The sequence below is a fragment of the Narcine bancroftii genome, chromosome 3 (genome assembly GCF_036971445.1).
Source record: "Narcine bancroftii isolate sNarBan1 chromosome 3, sNarBan1.hap1, whole genome shotgun sequence".
In the NCBI taxonomy this organism is placed as follows: domain Eukaryota; kingdom Metazoa; phylum Chordata; class Chondrichthyes; order Torpediniformes; family Narcinidae; genus Narcine; species Narcine bancroftii.
Genome location: NC_091471.1, coordinates 1,726,669 through 1,746,051, shown reverse-complemented (window position 1 = coordinate 1,746,051; position 19,383 = coordinate 1,726,669). Strand labels below are relative to the sequence as shown.

Genomic DNA, 19,383 nt, shown 5'->3' with positions numbered 1-19,383 from the left:
ATGGAATCCCTCCAGAGGTCTGAAAGGCTGGCGGAAAAACTCTGCATGCCAAACTGCACGAGTTTTTCAAGCTCTGCTGGGACCAAGGAAAGCTGCCTCAGAACCTTCGTGATGCCATCATCATCATCCTGTACAAAAACAAAGGCGAGAAATCAGACTGCTCAAACTACAGGGGAATCACGCTGCTCTCCATTGCAGGCAAAATCTTCGCTAGGATTCTCATAAATAGAATAATACCTAGTGTCGCCGAAAATGTTCTCCCAGAATCACAGTGCGGCTTTCGCGCAAACAGAGGAACTACTGACATGGTCTTTGCCCTCAGATAGCTCCAAGAAAAGTGCAGAGAGCAAAACAAAGGACTCTACATCACCTTTGTTGACCTCACCAAAGCCTTCGACGCCGTGAGTAGGAAAGGGCTTTGGCAAATACTAGAGCACCTCGGATGGCCCCCCCCCCCAAGTTCCTCAACATGGTTATCCAACTGCACGAAAACCAACAAGGTCGGGTCAGATGAGTTCTCTGAACCCTTCTCCATTAACAATGGCTGCGTTCTCGGACCAACCCTCTTTTCAATCTTCTTCAGCATGATGCTGAAACAAGCCATGAAAGACCTCAACAATGAAGACGCTGTTTACATCTGGTACCGCACGGATGGCAGTCTCTTCAATCTGAGGCGCCTGCAAGCTCACACCAAGACACAAGAGAAACTTGTCCGTGAACTACTCTTTGCAGACGATGCCGCTTTAGTTGCCCATTCAGAGCCAGCTCTCCAGCGTATGACGTCCTGTTTTGCGGAAACTGCCAAAATGTTTGGCCTGGAAGTCAGCCTGAAGAAAACTGAGGTCCTTCATCAGCCAGCTCCCCACCATGACTACCAGCCCCCCACATCTCCATCAGGCACACAAAACTCAAAACGGTCAACCAGTTTACCTATCTCGGCTGCACCATTTCATCGGATTCTAGGATTGACAACGAGATAGACAACAGACTCGCCAAGGCAAATGGCGCCTTTGGAAGACAACACAAAAGAGTCTGGAAAAACAACCAACTGAAAAACTTCACAAAGATTAACGTATACAGAGCCGTTGTCATTACCCACACTCCTGTTCGGCTCCGAATCATGGGTCCTCTATCGGCATCACCTACGGCTCCTAGAACGCTTCCACCAGCGTTGTCTCCGCTCCATCCTCAACATTCATTGGAGCGACTTCATCACCAACATCGAAGTTTTCGAGATGGCAGAGGCCGACAGCATCGAATCCACGCTGCTGAAGATCCAACTGCGCTGGGTAGATCACGTCTCCAGAATGGAGGACCATCGCCTTCCCAAGATCGTGTTATATGGCAAGCTGTCCACTGGCCACCGAGACAGAGGTGCACCAAAGAAGAGGTACAAGGACTGCCTAAAGAAATCTGTTGGTGCCTGCCACATTGACCACCGCCAGTAGGCTGATATCGCCTCCAACCGTGCATCTTGGCGCCTCACAATTCGGCGGGCAGCAACCTCCTTTGAAGAAGACCACAGAACCCACCTCACTGACAAAAGACGAGGAAAAACCCAACACCCAACCAACCAATTTTCCCTTGCAACCGCTGCAACCATGTCTGCCTGTCCCGCATCGGACTTGTCAGTCACAAACGAGCCTGCAGCTGACGTGGACATTACGCCTCCATTAATCTTTGTCCGCGAATCCAAGCCAAAGATATATCTACTAATATGATCTTTTTATCCTTGGTATTTCTTAATTCAACCCATAATGATTCTACCGCCTTCGATCCTCTGTCCCTTCTTTCTATTGATTTAATGTCATTACTTACCATCAGAGCCACCCCTCCACCTCTACCCTCCTGTCTATCTTTCCTATAAACTGTATATAATCGGATATTGAGCTCCCAAACACGTGCCTCATACCTTTTTAGTTGAATCTGAGCAACCAGGTCATCTACTTAACCATATAACCATATAACCACACAGCACAGAACAGGCCAGTTTGGCCCTACTAGTCCATGCCATAGCAAATCCCCACCCTCCTAGTCCCACTGACCAGCACCCGGTCCATACCCCTCTAGTCCCCTCCTATCCATGTATCGATCCAGTCTTTCCTTAAATGTAACCAATGATCCCGCCTCGACCACGTCTGCCGGAAGCTCATTCCACATCCCCACCACCCTCTGCGTAAAGAAATTTCTCCTCATGTTCCCCTTATAATTTTCCCCCTTCAATCTTAAACCATGTCCTCTAGTTTGAATCTCCCCCTTTCTTAATTGAAAAAGCCTATCCACATTTACTCTGTCTGTCCCTTTTAAAATCTTACACTTCTATCAAGTCCCCTCTCAATCTTCTATGCACCAGAGAAAAAAGCCCCAGTCTGCACAACCTTTCCCTGTAACTCAGACACTGAAATCCTGTCAACATTCTCGTGAACCTTCTCTGCACTCTCTCTATTTTGTTTATATCTTTCCTATAATTTGGTGACCAAAACTGTACACAGTACTCCAAATTTGGCCTCACCAAAGCCTTGTACAATTTCATCATAACCTCCCTACTCTTGAATTCAGTACTCCGATTTATGAAGACCAACATTCCAAATGCCTTCTTCACCACACCATCTACCTGAGTATCAACCTTGAGGGTACTATTTACCATAACTCCTAAATCCCTTTGTTGCTCTGCACTCCTCAATTGTCTACCATTCAATGTATATGACCTATTTAAATTTGCCTTTCCAAAATTTAGCACCTCACATTTATCTGTATTAAATTCCATCAGCCATTTCTCAGCCCACACCTCCAGCCTTCCTAAATCACCTTTTAATCTACGGTAATCTACCTCACTGTCAACAACACCACCAATCTTTGTATCATCTGCAAACTTGCTTATCCAATTCTCTACCCCTACATCCAGATCGTTAATATATATAACAAATAATAGTGGACCCAGGACCGAACCCTGAGGAACTCCACTAGTCACCGGCCTCCAATTGGACAAACAATTTTCTACCACTACTCTCTGACACCTCCCATCCAACCACTGCTGAATCCATTTCACTACCTCCTTATTTATACCTAATGCCTCCACCTTTTTTCCTAACCTCCTGTGGGGAACTTTGTCAAAAGCTTTACTAAAGTCCAAATAGACAACATCCACAGCATTCCCTTCATCAACCTTTTTTGTAACCCCCTCGAAGAACTCAATCAGGTTTGTCAAGCATGATCTACCCCTAACAAAACCATGCTGATTACTCCCTATCAATCCCTGTACCTCCAAAAATTTGTAAATAGCATTCCTCAGAACACTTTCCATCAACTTGCCCACCACAGACGTCAGACTCACGGGCCTATAATTCCCAGGTTTACATTTGGACCCTTTCTTAAACAGAGGAACCACATGCGCCAATCCTTTGGTACCACCCCCGTGGCCAGTGACATCCTAAATATCTCTGTTAATGGCCCCACTAACTGTCCACTAGCCTCCCTGAGTGTCCTAGGGAATATTTTGTCAGGTCTGGCAGATTTATCCACCTTTATCTTTTTTAACACAGCCATCACTACCTCCTCGGTTATCCTTATATGCTTCATGACCTCCCCACTATTTTTCTTTGTTTCTAATGCTATGTGCATTTAAGTATAGTGCCCGTAAGCCTGTTATCTATGTCATTTGTGCTGTATTTCTGTTGAACAGCTCTTTCTCCCGTCTGCTCACCTGCTTTTGCTTAATGTCGTTACTGACCACCTCTTTATTATTAATTCCTTCCTCTGTTGTATCTCCCTGTCTTGCTGCTGTCCTATTCTCTTCACTCTCATTTTGATTTCCCTCCCCCGAAAAGCTAGTTTAAATCTTCCCCAAAGGTTCAAGCAAACCCTCCTACCAGGATACTAGTCCCTTTCCAATTTAGGTGCAGCCCATCCTTTTTAAAGTGGTCTGACCTTCCCCAGAAGCGATCCCAATGATCTAGGAATCTGAAGCCCTGCCCCCCTACACCAACTCTTTAGCCATGCATTCATCTGCCACAACTTCCTATTTGTACCCTGTCTGGCACGTGGCACAGGCAGCAATCTAGAGATTACTACCTTCAAGGTCCTATCTTTTAACGTTCTACCTAACTCCCTATATTCCCTTTGGTACCCACATGGACCACGACATCTGGCTGCTCTCCCTCCCCTTTCAGAATGCTACTGAGACGATTTGAGACATCCCTAACCCTGGTACCTGGGAGGCAACATACCATCCGGGAGTCTCTATGCATTCCAGCAAACTTCCTGTCTGCCCTCCTAACCAACGAATCCTCTTCTCAATTGTGCTATCCACCAAGCGGTGTCCTTTCATATCCACCATTAGGGACTGGGTGTGGAGGAAGTCTGCTCCCAGCAATGGCCAGGACATGGCAGCAAGAGTGAACCTCCATGTAAACTTGCTGCCATTGAATTTCACAGCCACAGTTCTTGTCCCGTATGTTATTTACAGGCCTGAGGTCAGGATCTGCTCCTCTGGTATGTGTCGAATCCTGAAGGAGGAAGGACACTTATCTCTGAACCAGTGTCCACGAGGAATTTTTGCCATGAGAGCTCATCCTAGACATAAAGCGGGCTGTCTTGGTGGCCAGCTGTCGTAACCATTATCAAAGGCTGGCTTGGGTGTTTCCTGAGAAACTACAAGGAGCATAGCATTTGTGGGCTCCAGCACCCCAATGATAGAAGCACCAGTTGCTAGTCTCTGAGACACATCTGTCCAGAGGAGACCGTGTTCTCGTCATTGAGACTCAAAGGTTTGGTGCCTTGGGGCATGAACGCAGCATTTATTTTGATGGGCTTCACTCCCTGCTGCTTCACGCCCACATTATGTCCGCCTGTGCAGCCACTGCTCGAGGGTTGCTGAAATCCTTGTTGGATAACATGAGCTGGATGTCTACTGGCAAATGCTCGAGAAATAGCTGTTCAAAGAGCAAGCACAGTTTGTGATGGGGGGAGTGGGTTCGTGTGGCAGCCCGCTACCTGGTAAGCATCCTGGCACACAAGATAGAGGCTGAACATGGCAATTCTGCAAGGGCCATGATGATTAAATAGCTTTTCTTCACGGGCTGCAGGCCACATGGTGGGAAACAGAGCACTGGCAGGGACACTGGCCTATCAGCGGCCAGCAAGCCAGTGACATCATTTCTGCTGGAAGCGACAGGACAACTAGGCCTAGTGGGCCTATATAAGGCAGGCAAAACATCAATATATCAGTAATGACTGTACTCACCTCGCGTAAATGTCTTGCTTTCACGGCCTGCCGTAGCACGAACTACAAGAGTATAAATAGTACCAATGAAATCCTTCATACAGAAGGTCTTAAAGCACTTCACTTCTTCCTGGACCAGAGACCCAACCAGTCTCCCTCCATCACCACCCTCCTCCAGCTGGCAGAACTTGTCCTCACTCTAAGCAACTTTTCCTTAGCTCATCTCACTTCCTCCAAATCAAAGGAGTAGCCATGTGTACCTGCATGGGACCCAGCTATGCCTGCCTATTTGTGGACTTTGTTGAGCAAAACATGCTCCAAGCCTATGCAGGCAAGGCCCCTCAACTCTTCCTCCTTTATATTGATGACTACATCGGGGCTACCTCATGCACCTTGTCAACTTCATTCACTTCGCAGCCAACTTCCACCCCGACTTCAAACTCACCTGACCCATCTTTTACAACACTCCCCTTTCTAGATCTCTCTGTCTCTATCTCATGAGACAAGCTTTCCACCAACATATTTTACAAGCCCACCAACTCCCACAACTACCTTGGCTGGACCTCCTCACACTTTGTCCCCTTCTCTCAATTTCTTAGTCTCCGCCACATCTGTTCCCAAGATGAGGTCTTCCAGTCCAGATCTTTTGAAATGTTTGCCATCTACAAAGGTGGCTTCCCCTCCACCACTATCAACTCAGCTCTTGCCCACATCTCCATTTCCTGTTCATCTGCCCTGAACCCCTCTGCTCCAAATGCAACAAACGCAGGATTCCCCTTGTCCTCGCCTTCCACCCAACCAGCCTCCACAACCAACACATCCTCCAGAATTTCTGGCACTTACAATAGGATTCCACTACTAGACACATATTACCCTCTCCTTCGTTCTCTGCCTTCCGTAGGGACTGCTCCCTCCATGACTCTCTTGTGCACTCATACCTCCCCACCTATTCCAGCCCCCACCACCACCACCATGACACCTTCCCCTGTGGCCGCAGGAGTGCCACACTTGCGCTCACACCTCCTCCCTCAACACAGTCTGGGGCCCCAAACAGACCTTCAAGTGAAGCAACACTTCACTTGTGTATCTGCAAGATTGATTTACTGCATCTGGTGCTCCCTCTGTGGCTTCTCTACATCGGAGAGACTGGATGCAGACTGGGAGATTGCTTCACTTAGTCCCTTCGCTCTGTCCAGATCAGTGACCGAGGCCTCCCAGTGGCCTACCATTTCATTTCTGTGTCTCACTCCCATACCCACATGTCTGTCCATGGCTTTATGTACTGTCCCACCAAGACCACCCATAGATTGGAGGAACAACACCTGATTTTCCATCTGGGCACTCTCCAACCGGATAGCATTAACATCGACTTCTCCACTTTCTGCAAGCCTGCTCTCTTTCCCCCCTCCCTTTCCTTCCTCCTGTCAGCTCTCCGCTCCCTTCCCTCTATATTCACCTTGACATCCTTCCATCTCCTGCTTGCTACTGTGCCCTCCCTCCCTTCTCCACCTATTATCTCCTGCCTTTGCGACCGCCTCTCCCCCTTTACCCTTTTATTTCGACATCTGCCGACATTTTTCCATATCTTGATGAAGAGTATGTATTTTTACCTTTGCTATATGAAAACACTATTTGACTACTGAATTTCTCAAGTATTGTGTTTTTACTTCAACCTCGGTGTTTGCAGACTTTTGTGTTTTACTCATGTAAGAGAAAATAGGTGGATCATAAGATGGTGGTGGAGACAAGTAACCAGGAAGGGCACATGGCTGTGCATGCACTACCTCGTAACCCTCTGTTTTTCTTTCATCCATGTGCCTGTCTAACTAATACCCCTAATGTTTCAGCCTCCATCACCATCCTCGGCAAGGCATTCCAGGCACCCACAACTCACTGTGTAAAAAAAGAACTTACCCCAATATCTTCCCTAAACTTCCCTCCCTTCACTTTATATATGTCCTCTGGTGTTTGCTATTCCTGCCCTTGGAAACAGATATTGGCTGTCTGCCCTATCTATTGCCTCTCATAATCTTATAGATCTCTATTAAGTCTCTGCTCATCCTTCTACACTCCAAAGAGAAAAGACCCAGATCTGCTAACCTTGCCTCATAAGACTTATTTTCCAATCCAGGTAACATCCTGGTAAATCTCCTCTGCCCCCTCTCCATAGCTTCCATATCCTCCTTATAATGAGGGTGACCAGAACTAAACACAATACTCCAAGTGTGGTCTCACCAGAGATTTGTAGAATTGTAACATGACCTCTGTACTGAACTCAATCCCCCTATTAATGAACCCCATCATCCCATAGGCCTTAACTATCCTACCAACCTGTGCGGCGACCTTGAGGAATGTATGGATTTGGACCCCAAGGTCCCTCTCTTCATTCAAACTCTTAAGTAACCGACCATTTACCCTGTACTCAGCCTTCTGTTTGTCCTTCCAAAATACATCACCTCACACTTATCCGGATTGAACTCCATCTGCCACTTTTCCGCCCAATTCTGCATCCTGTCTATATCCTGTTGTAACCTTTGTCAACCTTCAGCTCCATCCTCAACTCCCCCAACCTTCGTATCATCCACAAACTTACTGACCCATCCTTCTGCCTCTTCATCCAGGTCATTTATAAAAATCACAGAGCAAGGGTCCCAGAATAGATCCCTGAGGCCCCTCCATTAGTCACTGACCAGCAGGCAGAATCCTTTCCTTCCATTACTACTCTCTGCTTTCTACACACAAGCCAATTTTTTATCCACGTGGCCAAGGTTCCACTGATCCCGTCCCTCAAGACTTTCTGGATGAGTGTCTCGTGGGGATCTTGTCAAATGCTTTGCTAAAATCCATGACAACCACATCAACCACCTGACTCTCATCAATTTCTTTTGTAATCTTCTCAAAAAACTCAATTAGATTCGTGAGGCATGACCTTCCCTTCACAAAGCCCTGCTGACTATCCCTGAGTAGACTGGATTCTCCAAATGCTCACAGATCCTATCCTTAAGAATCCTCTCCAATAGTTTACACCCCACTGACGTAAGTCTCACCGGTCTAGAATTCCCAGGATTGTTCTTATTACCTTTTTTAAACAAGGTGACTACATCTGTCATTTTCCAATCCTCCGGCACCTCCCCTGCAGCCAAAGATAATTCAAAGATCATAGCTACTGCCCCAGCTCTCTCTTCCCTCACTTCCGACAGCATCCTGGGGTTTACCACATCCAGTCCCAGGTCTTATCAATCTTGATATTTTTAAGAAAATCCAACACTTCTTTTTCCTTCATCTCCTCAAACCTATTCTATTCTGACCTCACCCTAATCAAGATCTCCCTAACCTCCTCTGCCTCCAGGCACATGTTTGCCTTCTTTATCCTTTAGCAGCCCTGCCTTCATTTTCATCATCCTCTGTTCTTCATGTACACAAAGAACGCCTTAAGGTTGTAAGGCGACTGATTGCCCTCAGAGACCAGTGAGGAGTACAAACATACTTTTGATAGCTTACAATCAATGTCCGGTTGACACAATAGTCCTGAGATAAAGTGGGAAATCCAGGGTTTATATTGGGGTAGGTGAGGATGGAGCCAAGGGAAAAACCAGACATCAGAACAATACACAGACAGTGAATCCCAATACATTGTATTCACCCCTTTCTTCAGAATAGAACCTGTGGGTGAAAAACAGACCATACATGAAAAAAAACTAGTAGTTTACAAATATTTACAAGTCGGTCAGGAGGTCCACTTATTCTGGTTGAGTACCTCAGTACTGGAGGACTTTGGGCTTCCTGGACCCTCTGTGGTACAGAGTTACTGAGTCTCAAGGGCTCAAGCTCTGGTTGTGGAGTGGATTGGACCACTTCCTGAGCAGTGTCGTTCGCAACCCTGAGTGGGGTACTCAATAGTTCCTGGCTCGTTTGGGGCATCAGATCCTCAGTTCCAACAGGTGCCAGGACTCTAATCGAGACGGTGTCTTCTCTGCCATCAGGGTATGCCATGTAGGCATATGTTGGGTTGGTGTGCAGCAGGTGCACCTTCTTGATTGGGGGGGGGGGTCTGTCTTGCTCCTCCTCACGTGCGTTCTCAGCAGGACTAGCCACAGTGCCATTAGCCAAGCCTGGAGAGTAGTCCTGGATGTGGATTTCCTCTGGAACGTGAACATAAGCTCATGAGGAGTTACATTGGATACAGTGCAGGGGAGCAACTTTGTGGAGTGGAGCGCCGTTGTAGGACTTCTTGCCAGTGTGAGTATGGAAGGCCTTTGGACTGGAGAGCCAATTTCACGGCCTTCCATAAAGTCATGTTCTCTTTTTCAACTTACCCGTTCCCCCAGGGATTGAAGCTAGTCGTCCTACTTGAGGCAATACCTTACGAGCAGATACTGGTGTAGCTCTTCGCTCATAAATGATGAGCCCCGTTCGCTATGGATATAACTGGGATACCCAAACAAGGTGAAAATAGAGAGCAAGGCCCTGAAGTTTGTGATGATGGTCACGTCTGGGCAGGGGATGATGAACAGAAAATCTGAATACTCGTCGATGACATTGAAGAAGTACACATTTCTGTCGGTGGAATGGAAGGGACCTTGAAATTGACACTGAGTTGTTCGAAAGGGCGGGATGCCTTTATCAGGTATGCTTTGTCAGGGCGATAGAAATGCGGTTTGCACTCCACACAGACCTGGCAGGACTTGGTCATTTCCATGATATCGTCAATGGTGTAGAGCAGGTTGCATGCAGTGACCGCAACAGGCCAGTGTGTGCAGAGGCACAGCTTCCTCTTGACAGGGCATCTGGAGGTTCATTAAGAGTACCTGGCCTGTATGCTATGTCATAATTATAGGTGGAGAGTTCGACCCTCCACCTAGTGATTCTATCATTCTTTATTTTACCACTTTTTACATTATTAAACATGAATGCCGCTGATCGCTGGTCGGTAAGCAGTGTAAATTTTCAGCTGGCCAGGTAGTGCCTCCAGTGCCTGATGACTCTACAATGACTTAGGCCTCTTTCTCCACTGATGGGTTCCGAAGCTCGTGGGCTCGTAGGGTGCAGGAGAAAAAAGGCAACTGGCCTGCCTGCCTGGTTAAGGATAGAGGCCAAAGCTATGTCAGAAGCATCAATTTCCACCTGGAAGGGTGCATTCTCATCCACCGCATACATGGTGGCCTTTGCGATGTAGCTCGGAACGTCGTCGAAAGCCATCTGGGCTTCGGCCTATAATGGGAAGGAAATGGATTTTAAGAGGGGGTGAACTTTATCCACGTAGTGAAGGACCCACTGGGCGTAGTAAGAGAAGAAGACAAGGCACCTCCTTAAGGCCTTCATGGTCTTCGAGATGAGGAGGTCTAACACGGGTTGCATTTGATCTGGGTCAGGGCCAATGACACCATCCTCCACCACGTAGCCCAGGATCACCAGACGTTTAGTCTGGTATACGCACTTACTGGAGTTGTACATGAGATTCAGGGCCCTGGCCATGTGGAGAAACTTCTGGAGGTTGGCATTGTGGTCTTCCAAAGAGTGTCCACAAACGGTGACGTCGAGATAAAGGAAGGTGGTCTTCAACCCGTATTCATCAACATTTTGTCTATCTGTCTCTGGAAGACCGAGACCCCATTAGTGATGTCAAAATGGACCCTTCAGAATGATAAAGCTGTCTGTCTGCTTCAAATGCTGTGTTGGGGCAGTCCTCAGAACAGATCAGTAACTGATGGTATGCAGCTTTCAGGTTGACGGACAAATAGACCTGATACTGCCCAATTTTGTTTACCATGTCCAAAATTTGAGGGAGGGTATATGTGTCCAGGAGTGTGGAGCGATTAATTGTTTGGCTGTAGTCAATCACTAGCCTGGACTTTTCTTCCCTTTCACAACCACCACCTGGGCTCTCCATGGGCTGTTGCTGGGTTCAATGATATTTCCTTTGAGAAGCTGCAGTATCTCGGCTCTAATAAATTTCTGATCCCCCACACTGGATCGCCTCCTCTTGGTGGCTATTGGTTTGCATTCAGGAATCAGGTTCAGAAACCCGGGGAGGGGAGGGGGGGGGAATCAATATTTAGGGTGGAGAGACCACATGTGGCTTTTGGTGCCCTCCTTTCCACTCTATGATTGGAGGAAGTGGGCCAGAGTACTCCATGGTCACGCTTTTAAGGTAGCATAGGAAGTCCAGGCCCAGCAACACAGAGCACACAAATCCTTCAGTACCTACAACTGGAACTTACAAAATTCCCCCCACCCTCCCTTTTACAGTTAGATGTACTATACAATACCCCTGGATCATCGCAGAGTGCAAGTGCGAAGCTAGGGAAATGTGATAGTCCGTCAGGTACACTTTTAAGTTGTACCGCAGAACAGTTGCAGAGTTTATAAAGCTCTCAGTGGAACCAGTGTCTACCAAGCAATAAGTCAAATGTCCCTTTACCCTCTCCTCTATTGTTGAGTTATGCAATTGGTGAGGTATTGCTTGATCCAGGAGAACTGTAGCCAATGCTCTGGAAACCCTGTTGCTCCTCATGCTGATATCGACTCCTCTTGGCCCACGGGCAGACAAGATGGCGTTGACCATGAAGTGCGGCAAGATGGCCACCCTCCAAAGGCAGACTAGGTGGCATCAACTTCGAGGCAACCATTGCTTCCCGCAATGCTTTTCTTCCAGTGGTGGGTCTTGCCATGAGGCACAGCAAGATGCTGGCGACGAGCAGCATGGAGAGGCTGAGGCCGACACTTTGGAACTTGGCCACAGGTTGAAAGTCGATTCGAGCTTGCACACATGGTCGCCCTCTTTAGGTTCCCCTTAGCCCTGCAGACCTTCACCCAGTGCCCTCGCTTCCCGCATGCTGAGCACACAGCGTCCTTCACGGGGCATTGAGTGCAGAGGTAGCATCTCTGGTCGTGCATGGCTGCAGCAATCGGTGCTGAGGCTGTGGGGATCGCCGGCACTACAATTACCTGGTCCTCTGAAAAGGTTGCTGCTTTCACCCGTGAAGTTGAAATTACAATTTTAATAGCTTAACTTTTGAAGCAAGATAGAAGCCCTTTTGAGCCAGGCATACTCCAGGTTGACCTTCTGTCCCCAGAGACCACGGAGGAATTCACCTACTGGCTGGAGTGCTTCCATCTTACCTGACGGCCACACAAGACATCTTCAACTCCGATAGTCTCTGGAGGTCTGCACTTCTCTCTCGAGTCGGCCCCAAGGTGTTTGCTGTCATCAGAGACTGTGCAACATACGAGGCTTGAAGGCTCGCTACATGAGGCCCCAGAACGATGTGCTCTCTCAATATCGGCAACACCTGGGTGAGTCACTGAATGATTATGTCCTTGAACAGTGGGCCTTGACTAGGAAATGCCACTATGAAGTGGTCACGGCCCAAGTGAAAGAGAAAGAACAAATCCGGGACATCCTCATGACAAGAGTGAGGTCGAAGTACATGAGGCAGCATCTGCTGGTGCGGGGGAAGAAAGACTTGGTCAGCACCCTAGAGCTGGCAAAAGCACTCTAACAGGTCAAACTAGGAACTGATTACCTCACGAGCGAAAGCGCCACCTTTTCGGAAGACCAGGTCAGTGTGATGCCAGCGACTCCTGCAGCCTCAGCACCAACTGGGGATGCTGCTTCTGTGGATAGGCACAGCACCCCTGCGCCAGATGCCCCACAAAGACCCTGTATGCTCAGGATGTAGTAAGAGGGGGCACTGGGTGAAGGGCCAAGGGGAACCCAAAGAGAGGGACTGCATGTGCAACCCCGAAGTAACTATGACTATGATGGGTTGGGACCGAACTGCCGTTCCGGAGTCAAAGGTGCCAGCCCTAGTTGTCCCTCAGGAAGAGTGACGAGGCGTGTGCCACGCTACCGCAAAATCCATGGTATTCTATCGGGTCTGTGCCGTGATGGCAAGGTCCTACTGGAAACACTTGGCATGTAAAGATGACAGGCGACAAAACCGATCCCTCGAAGAAACCCTAGTAGCTGCAGGTGATATAAGTCAGCCCTTGGGCTGAGGACGGCTTGATAATGGGTCTGGCATATTACACCTGGCTCTGTATGCAGGCAAGATGACCTTGGTTGTTGGTCTGTATGATGGGGCTTGGAGGCGTTGAGGCATGGCAGCCCCAGATGAGTTCTGGGAGAACTACTCACATTTCTCGGTGGCAGGGACCTGGAATGACAAAGGGCCACAACCTGATTGGAGATCAGGGTGGACAGCAAAAACTCCCGCCATTGTGAGTCCATATTACATCTTTGGTACTCCAATGGTGTTGGCAATCTCTGTCTTGCAGTGGCAGGGATTCGGAGTTACTGAGGGCCACACCAGTTGGAGATCCGGGAACCGAAAACTCCAATTCATTTAAAATGCCAGAGCTCTGCTCAAGCCAGACAGTCGACATCTTGTTGCGTCTCGTGGCAAAATCCACTATCTGAAGTGGGAAACAACGAAGGCCATCTTGCCATACCTCATGATCGAAGCCACCTTGTCCTCCCTCGGATCAAGACGGAGGGTGGCCATCTTGACACATCTCATAGCTAATGCCAACTTGTCTGCCTGTGGCTCAAGATGAAAGAGTCGACATCAACATGGGGAGCAATGGGGTTTCTGGAGCACTGGCAATGGTCGTCCTGGATCAGGCAAGACCTCACCAACTGAATAACTCAATGAAGGAGGTGAGGGTAAATAGACTCTTGACTGATTGTTTATTAGATACTGGCTCCACTGAGAGCTTTATAAACTGCGACTTCCCTGCAGTACAACTTAAAAGTGGAGGAAGAGTTGAGGGGCCTTGCCTGAGTAGGCTTGTAGCATTGATTGCTTGGCATGGCCAATAAAAAGGCAGGTGTAGCTGGGGCTCATGTGGGTACCATGACTATTCCTTTGAGTTGGAGAAGGTGGGATGAGTAACAGGAGGTTATTTAGGGTGAGGACAAGTTCTACAAGCTGGAGAAAGGTGGTGGTAGAGGGGGACTGGCTGGGTTTGTTGTTGAGAGAGAAATTAAAGGCTTTGAGACTTTCATTATGGGGGAAGGGGGGGTTATAGATATTGGATATTTTTGGGAGCAAGTTTTCTAGAGCTGTTGAGGAGGATTAAAACGAGCTAGGCAGGTATATGAACCAACAGATGATGGAGCATTTGGTGAGAAGGTGATGCTGTGTTTAATGAGACTGTGAGAAAGGACAGGCAGTGATGGTGCATCAATTTACCTTCCCCTGTTAGGGACTTGAACTTGTTGTCCAGTCCTATTTTCTCCTTAACTGTTTTAAATCAAAATCAAGTCACTGGTCCCAAAGTGCTGTTGACACCTGTCACTTGCACTGCTATATTTCCCAAGAGAAGGTCTAGCATTACTCCCAGTTAACTGGCAGGTCCCTAACAGAGAGAGAGAGAGAGAGAGAGAGAGAGAGAGAAGATGATGATCAAAGGGAGAAAGATGATTCATACAGAGTGAGGTTGGAGATGGATGTTGGGGTGAAATGTGAGACAAAAGATACCAGTGGAGGAATCTAATCAATAGAGAAGGTGATTATATGAATAAGGTCCTATACTTTGGGAGGATATACTGTGACAGATTATATATTATGTATGGATATGTTTTTAGGAGATAGATTGTGGGAGTAGTGTAGGTCACAAACAAACACAAACACTTCACAACACAGATTTCAGACTGGCGCATGGATATTAGAAAAATGGAGGATTATGGGCATGAGGTGGGGAAAGATTAGATTGTTGTAGTGTGGGTTTGCATGGGTTGACATATCACAGGCCAAAGAGGCTGTACTGTGCTGCTATGTTCTATGAATTCCCCACATTATACATCTGCCAATATTTTCCTCCTCGATTAACCTATTTATATCACTGTAATGATATGGTATTGTATGTACTGGCCAGTAAAGGCACAGGCTGGCCCGCCCTCCTGATGACATCCTCTCCTAGACTCCTCCCCTGTGACCCAGGCCATAAACGTTGAGTCACCTCTTCCTTCCCTGCACTTCCCTAGCTTGGACCTTGGCCAGCAAGTCTTGTGTGTAATAAAGCCTATCGTTCCCCTCAGTCTTTGTCTCTGTGATTATTGGGGCAACTGATAGTGCCCAACAATCACTTTCTAGAAGCTTAACATCCTCCTCCCAACTAGCTTTTCCACTTTCACCTGAAAACACCATTTGTCTCTCATTTTCTCTAGTCTTCATCGTATTATGGTGCATCCCTTTGCTCCCTTCACCCCTGCACCCTTTTTCAGTAACTTGGCATTCTCATTTTAAATATTTTCTAATATAAGGTCACTGAACAAAAAAAAAGGTAAATTCTGTGTATATATTAATACTGCCTGATCTGCTGAATATTTTTTGTAAATTGTGTTTGAATCATTTTCCCCTAATCTCATTCCAAATTTGGAATAATGCTCAGGTTAGAGCTCTTCAATAACCATCATTCATCCTTTTGCTCAGGTGCTCCACTTTGGCTCATCCTAATGCTGCTGCTGGTCCTGGTTCTACTGATTCTCAATGGAATTTTGACAATATTTGTTTGCATGAAGTGGCGCAGAACAACCTCACATTAACTGCCATCGCTTAGCAAGATTCCAGGTACATTCTAATTCACCGCAGAATTTGTATCAAGGCCATGCTCCAACTTGCCAAATATGTGTGTGTTATTGTTTAAACATTCAAATACTGTTCCATATTTTCAAATATTAGAAATATTAATTGGTCAAATTGGTAGTTACAGGAAATGATTAGAAATACTAGCTTGTTCTTAACATTTACTGTGGAGAATGAAGGGTCTTAATTAAAAATATAAGACCCTGAATATTCTTGGCAGATTGGATGTAGAGAGGAATCTAGAATCTATAACTGAGAGATTCAGATCATTCCATATTTAAAGTCATGAGGTGATTTTTTTTTCTGTCAGATTGTCGCTTTTTCTCAAAGTGCGATGGAACCAGGCTTCCAATCATCTGATATGCAGATGTATAAAACCTATAAAAATATGAGAACCATTGATAGGGTGGAAAGTCAGAATCTTATCTTACACAGGAGAACATGTATTTAAGGTGAGGGGAAGGAAAGTTATGGGTAATATGTGGGGGTCAGTGTTTTACACAGAGTGAGGGGTAGGGGGTGGGTCCCTGGAATCGGCTCCCAGGGATATTGATGGGAGCGGATACAACAGTAGTGTTGAAGAGGCTTCTAGATAGACACATCAGGAAGGATAGGCTTCATTATATAAAAAATTACAAGATTATGGAGCAATATCGGGTTATAAAATTAATTGGGATAAAAGTGAAGTTATGCCATTAGTAGAAGGAAATTATGACCATTGTAAGGATGTAGCTCAATTTGGATGGACAAATAATCTGATTAAATATTTAGGTATTAGAATTGATAGAAATTTAGTACATTTATATAGGTTAAATTATGTTCCATTATTTAATAAAATTAAAGAAGATTTAAATAGATGGAATGATTTACCCATTACTTTAATAGGAAGAGTGAATTGTATTAAAATGAATATTTTTCCAAGGGTTCAATATTTTTTTCAATCTATCCCTTGTTTAGTGCCTCAAAAATTCTTCAAGGATCTTAATTTAGTTGTAAGAAAAATTTTATTGAAAGGGATACTGAATTGAAAGAAATTGACTTGGAAATTTGAATTGAATGGTTTATAACTTCCACATTTTCAGAATTATTATAAAGCTGCGCAATTGAAATTTATTAATGCAATTTTTGATACTAGTAAATCTTCTATTTGGGCTAAAATAGAGTTGGATAAAATTAATGAGGTTTATGGCTGAATTTATTTATAAATGGAATTCAAAATTGTTAATTGGTATAGACCCACCAATTTTGAAACAGTTAATTGAAATATGGAATAAAAATCGATTATAAGATAGGTGGGAAAGGGAAGATTTCAGTGAAAATACCTTTATATCAGAATAAACTTTTTCCCTTTACTGTAGATAATCAGTTTTTTTTAAATATGGAGTCAAATGGGGATTTAAAAAGTTGAAGATTGTTTTGAATCAGGGAGATTTTAATCTTTTAATCAAATGAAAGAGAAGTTTCAAATTTCTTTGAATACTTTTTTTTGTTATCAGGTTAAAAAAAAATTGTTGGAGAAATTAGGTCATAGTTTAAAATTACCTAGGCAACCTCCTTAGAATTATTACTTACTAAGGAAGATTCAAGTAAATTTATTTCTGAGATGTACAAGTTATTACAAAATAAAATGTCTAAACTGGATGTTCATAAATCGTGAGTGAAATGGGATTTGGATTTGAATAGAAAGATAGATGAAAGTGTTTGGAGAAACTTGTGTAAAGACAGTATGACCAAGGTCATAAATGTACGACATAGGTTGGTGCAATGTAATTTTTTACATCATCTGAATTGAACTCCTCAGAAATTTTTAAAAATTCAACTTAGTTCTTCAAATTTGTGTTTTAAGTGTGGTCAGGAAATAAGTACTTTTTTTCATTCGACTTGGACTTGTTTTAAGGTTAAAAATTTTTGGTTACAAATTAAATTGTTTTTAGAGCAGGTATTAAAAATGAATTTACCATTTGATCCATTGTTATTTTTATTAGGGGATATCAAGTTGATTGCCTTAGGGTTGAGATTGACTATGTATCAAATTGAATTTTTACGTTTGGCTTTGGCTGTTTCTAAAAAAATGTTTAGCTATTACATGAAAATCTGATTTGGTTTTAAGTACGAAAAGATGGCACATTGAAATGAAAGCTTGTATTCCTTTAGAAAAGATAATGTATAATTTGAGAGATAAATACTTTTTCTTTGTTAAAGTGTGGAGCCCATATTTAAAATTTCTTGGTATTAAAATTTGATCTCGGTCACTTCGGTGGATGTATCTGCCTCTGCAGCTAATAAGTTGATTATGGTTATTTTTATTGATGATCTCCTTCTTCCTTTCTTTGAAGGAGGGGAGGGGAGGAAAAGGGGTGTTAGTAAGGTGGTTGAGGGAGGTTGGAGGGATATTTAATCATGAGATGTTCATATCAATATATTATAATCAGTGTTACATGATTTTAATTTTTTAATAAAATATTTAAAAAAGAATAAGGGTACTGAAATTCAGGCACAGATGAGCACAGTAAAATCCCCAGTATCTGGCACTTTCAGGGATTGCGGATGCAAGATATGTGAATTTTCCGGTTGCCTGAGACAGCTTCTTACAATGCCCAATTAATACACCTGTTTGATAGTACAGATCTATCACCAATGTATATAGTGTATATAGTTACAGTATCTAGACTGTGCTTACAGCGATTGGCTGAGAGCTAAGCCACGTCTACTGTCTGGGCCTTAAAGGGTTGTGTCCCTAGCCAGGTCGGATCATTCCGGACTGGTCAGCCACCTGTGAAGAGCTCCTGTCTTTTCTTAATAAAATGCTTGGTTTGGATCAACAAGTCTTTGGTTCTTTCGATGAGCTCTACAATTTTATTAGCAAAAAGATTTTTTTTTGAAAGGGATGGAGCGTTTAACTCGGCCAGAAAAACTTGATATCGACCCACAGTCAGCTACATCCTTCAAAGCCTTTAAGTTCTGGCTGCTGAACTTTGAAAACTTCCTGAGATTCATTCAGATAGAGGAGGATAACCAGTGTCTAACAGCATTGCTATCTATGGTGTCCTTGAGAGTCTACGAGAACATCCAGGATGAGACCACTTACACCGCAGCCATAAAGGTACTAAAAGGACTGTATGATCAACCGGTGAACAGAGTTCATGCCCGGCTCGTGCTTGCATCAAGGAAGCAACAGCCCGGCGACTCCAGCAGGGCATATTTACAAGTATTAAAGGCATTGGGCAAGGACTGTAACTGTGTGGACAAAACTGCTGCCGAGATCACAAATGATCTCATCCGGGATGCCTATGTGGCCGGGATCCGATCGAACAAAGTGAGGCTGAGCTTGCTCGAGCAAGGGGTAGAAAAACTAGAGGACGTGGCCCGGATTGCAATCACAATGGAGGATGCAGCCTTAAAGTCCAACAAGTTCTCTAGGGACTGGACCCCTCGTTCTGATGTGAGTAGAGTGCCCTTCTACCCTACCACCCCCGAGATACTGACAGCCTGTCGGCTGCTGCTACCCTTCCCCCTGCGAACCCAAAATATTATTTCTGCGTGAGGGACAAGCCAGCAGGTCCCAGTGCC

At 45.2% G+C, this 19,383-nt stretch overlaps 1 protein-coding gene across 6 annotated transcripts in view; it reads left to right on the top strand.

The window, feature by feature from the left end:
- mogs (mannosyl-oligosaccharide glucosidase) overlaps window positions 1-19,383 on the top strand; it is a 125,464-nt gene that overhangs the window by 37,946 nt on the left and 68,135 nt on the right. For all 6 annotated transcript variants that reach the window (XM_069923349.1, XM_069923346.1, XM_069923350.1 and 3 more), the window contains one exon: window positions 15,661-15,798. The gene's annotated coding sequence lies outside the window, so the exon portion shown is untranslated. The remainder of the gene's footprint in view (window positions 1-15,660; window positions 15,799-19,383) is intronic.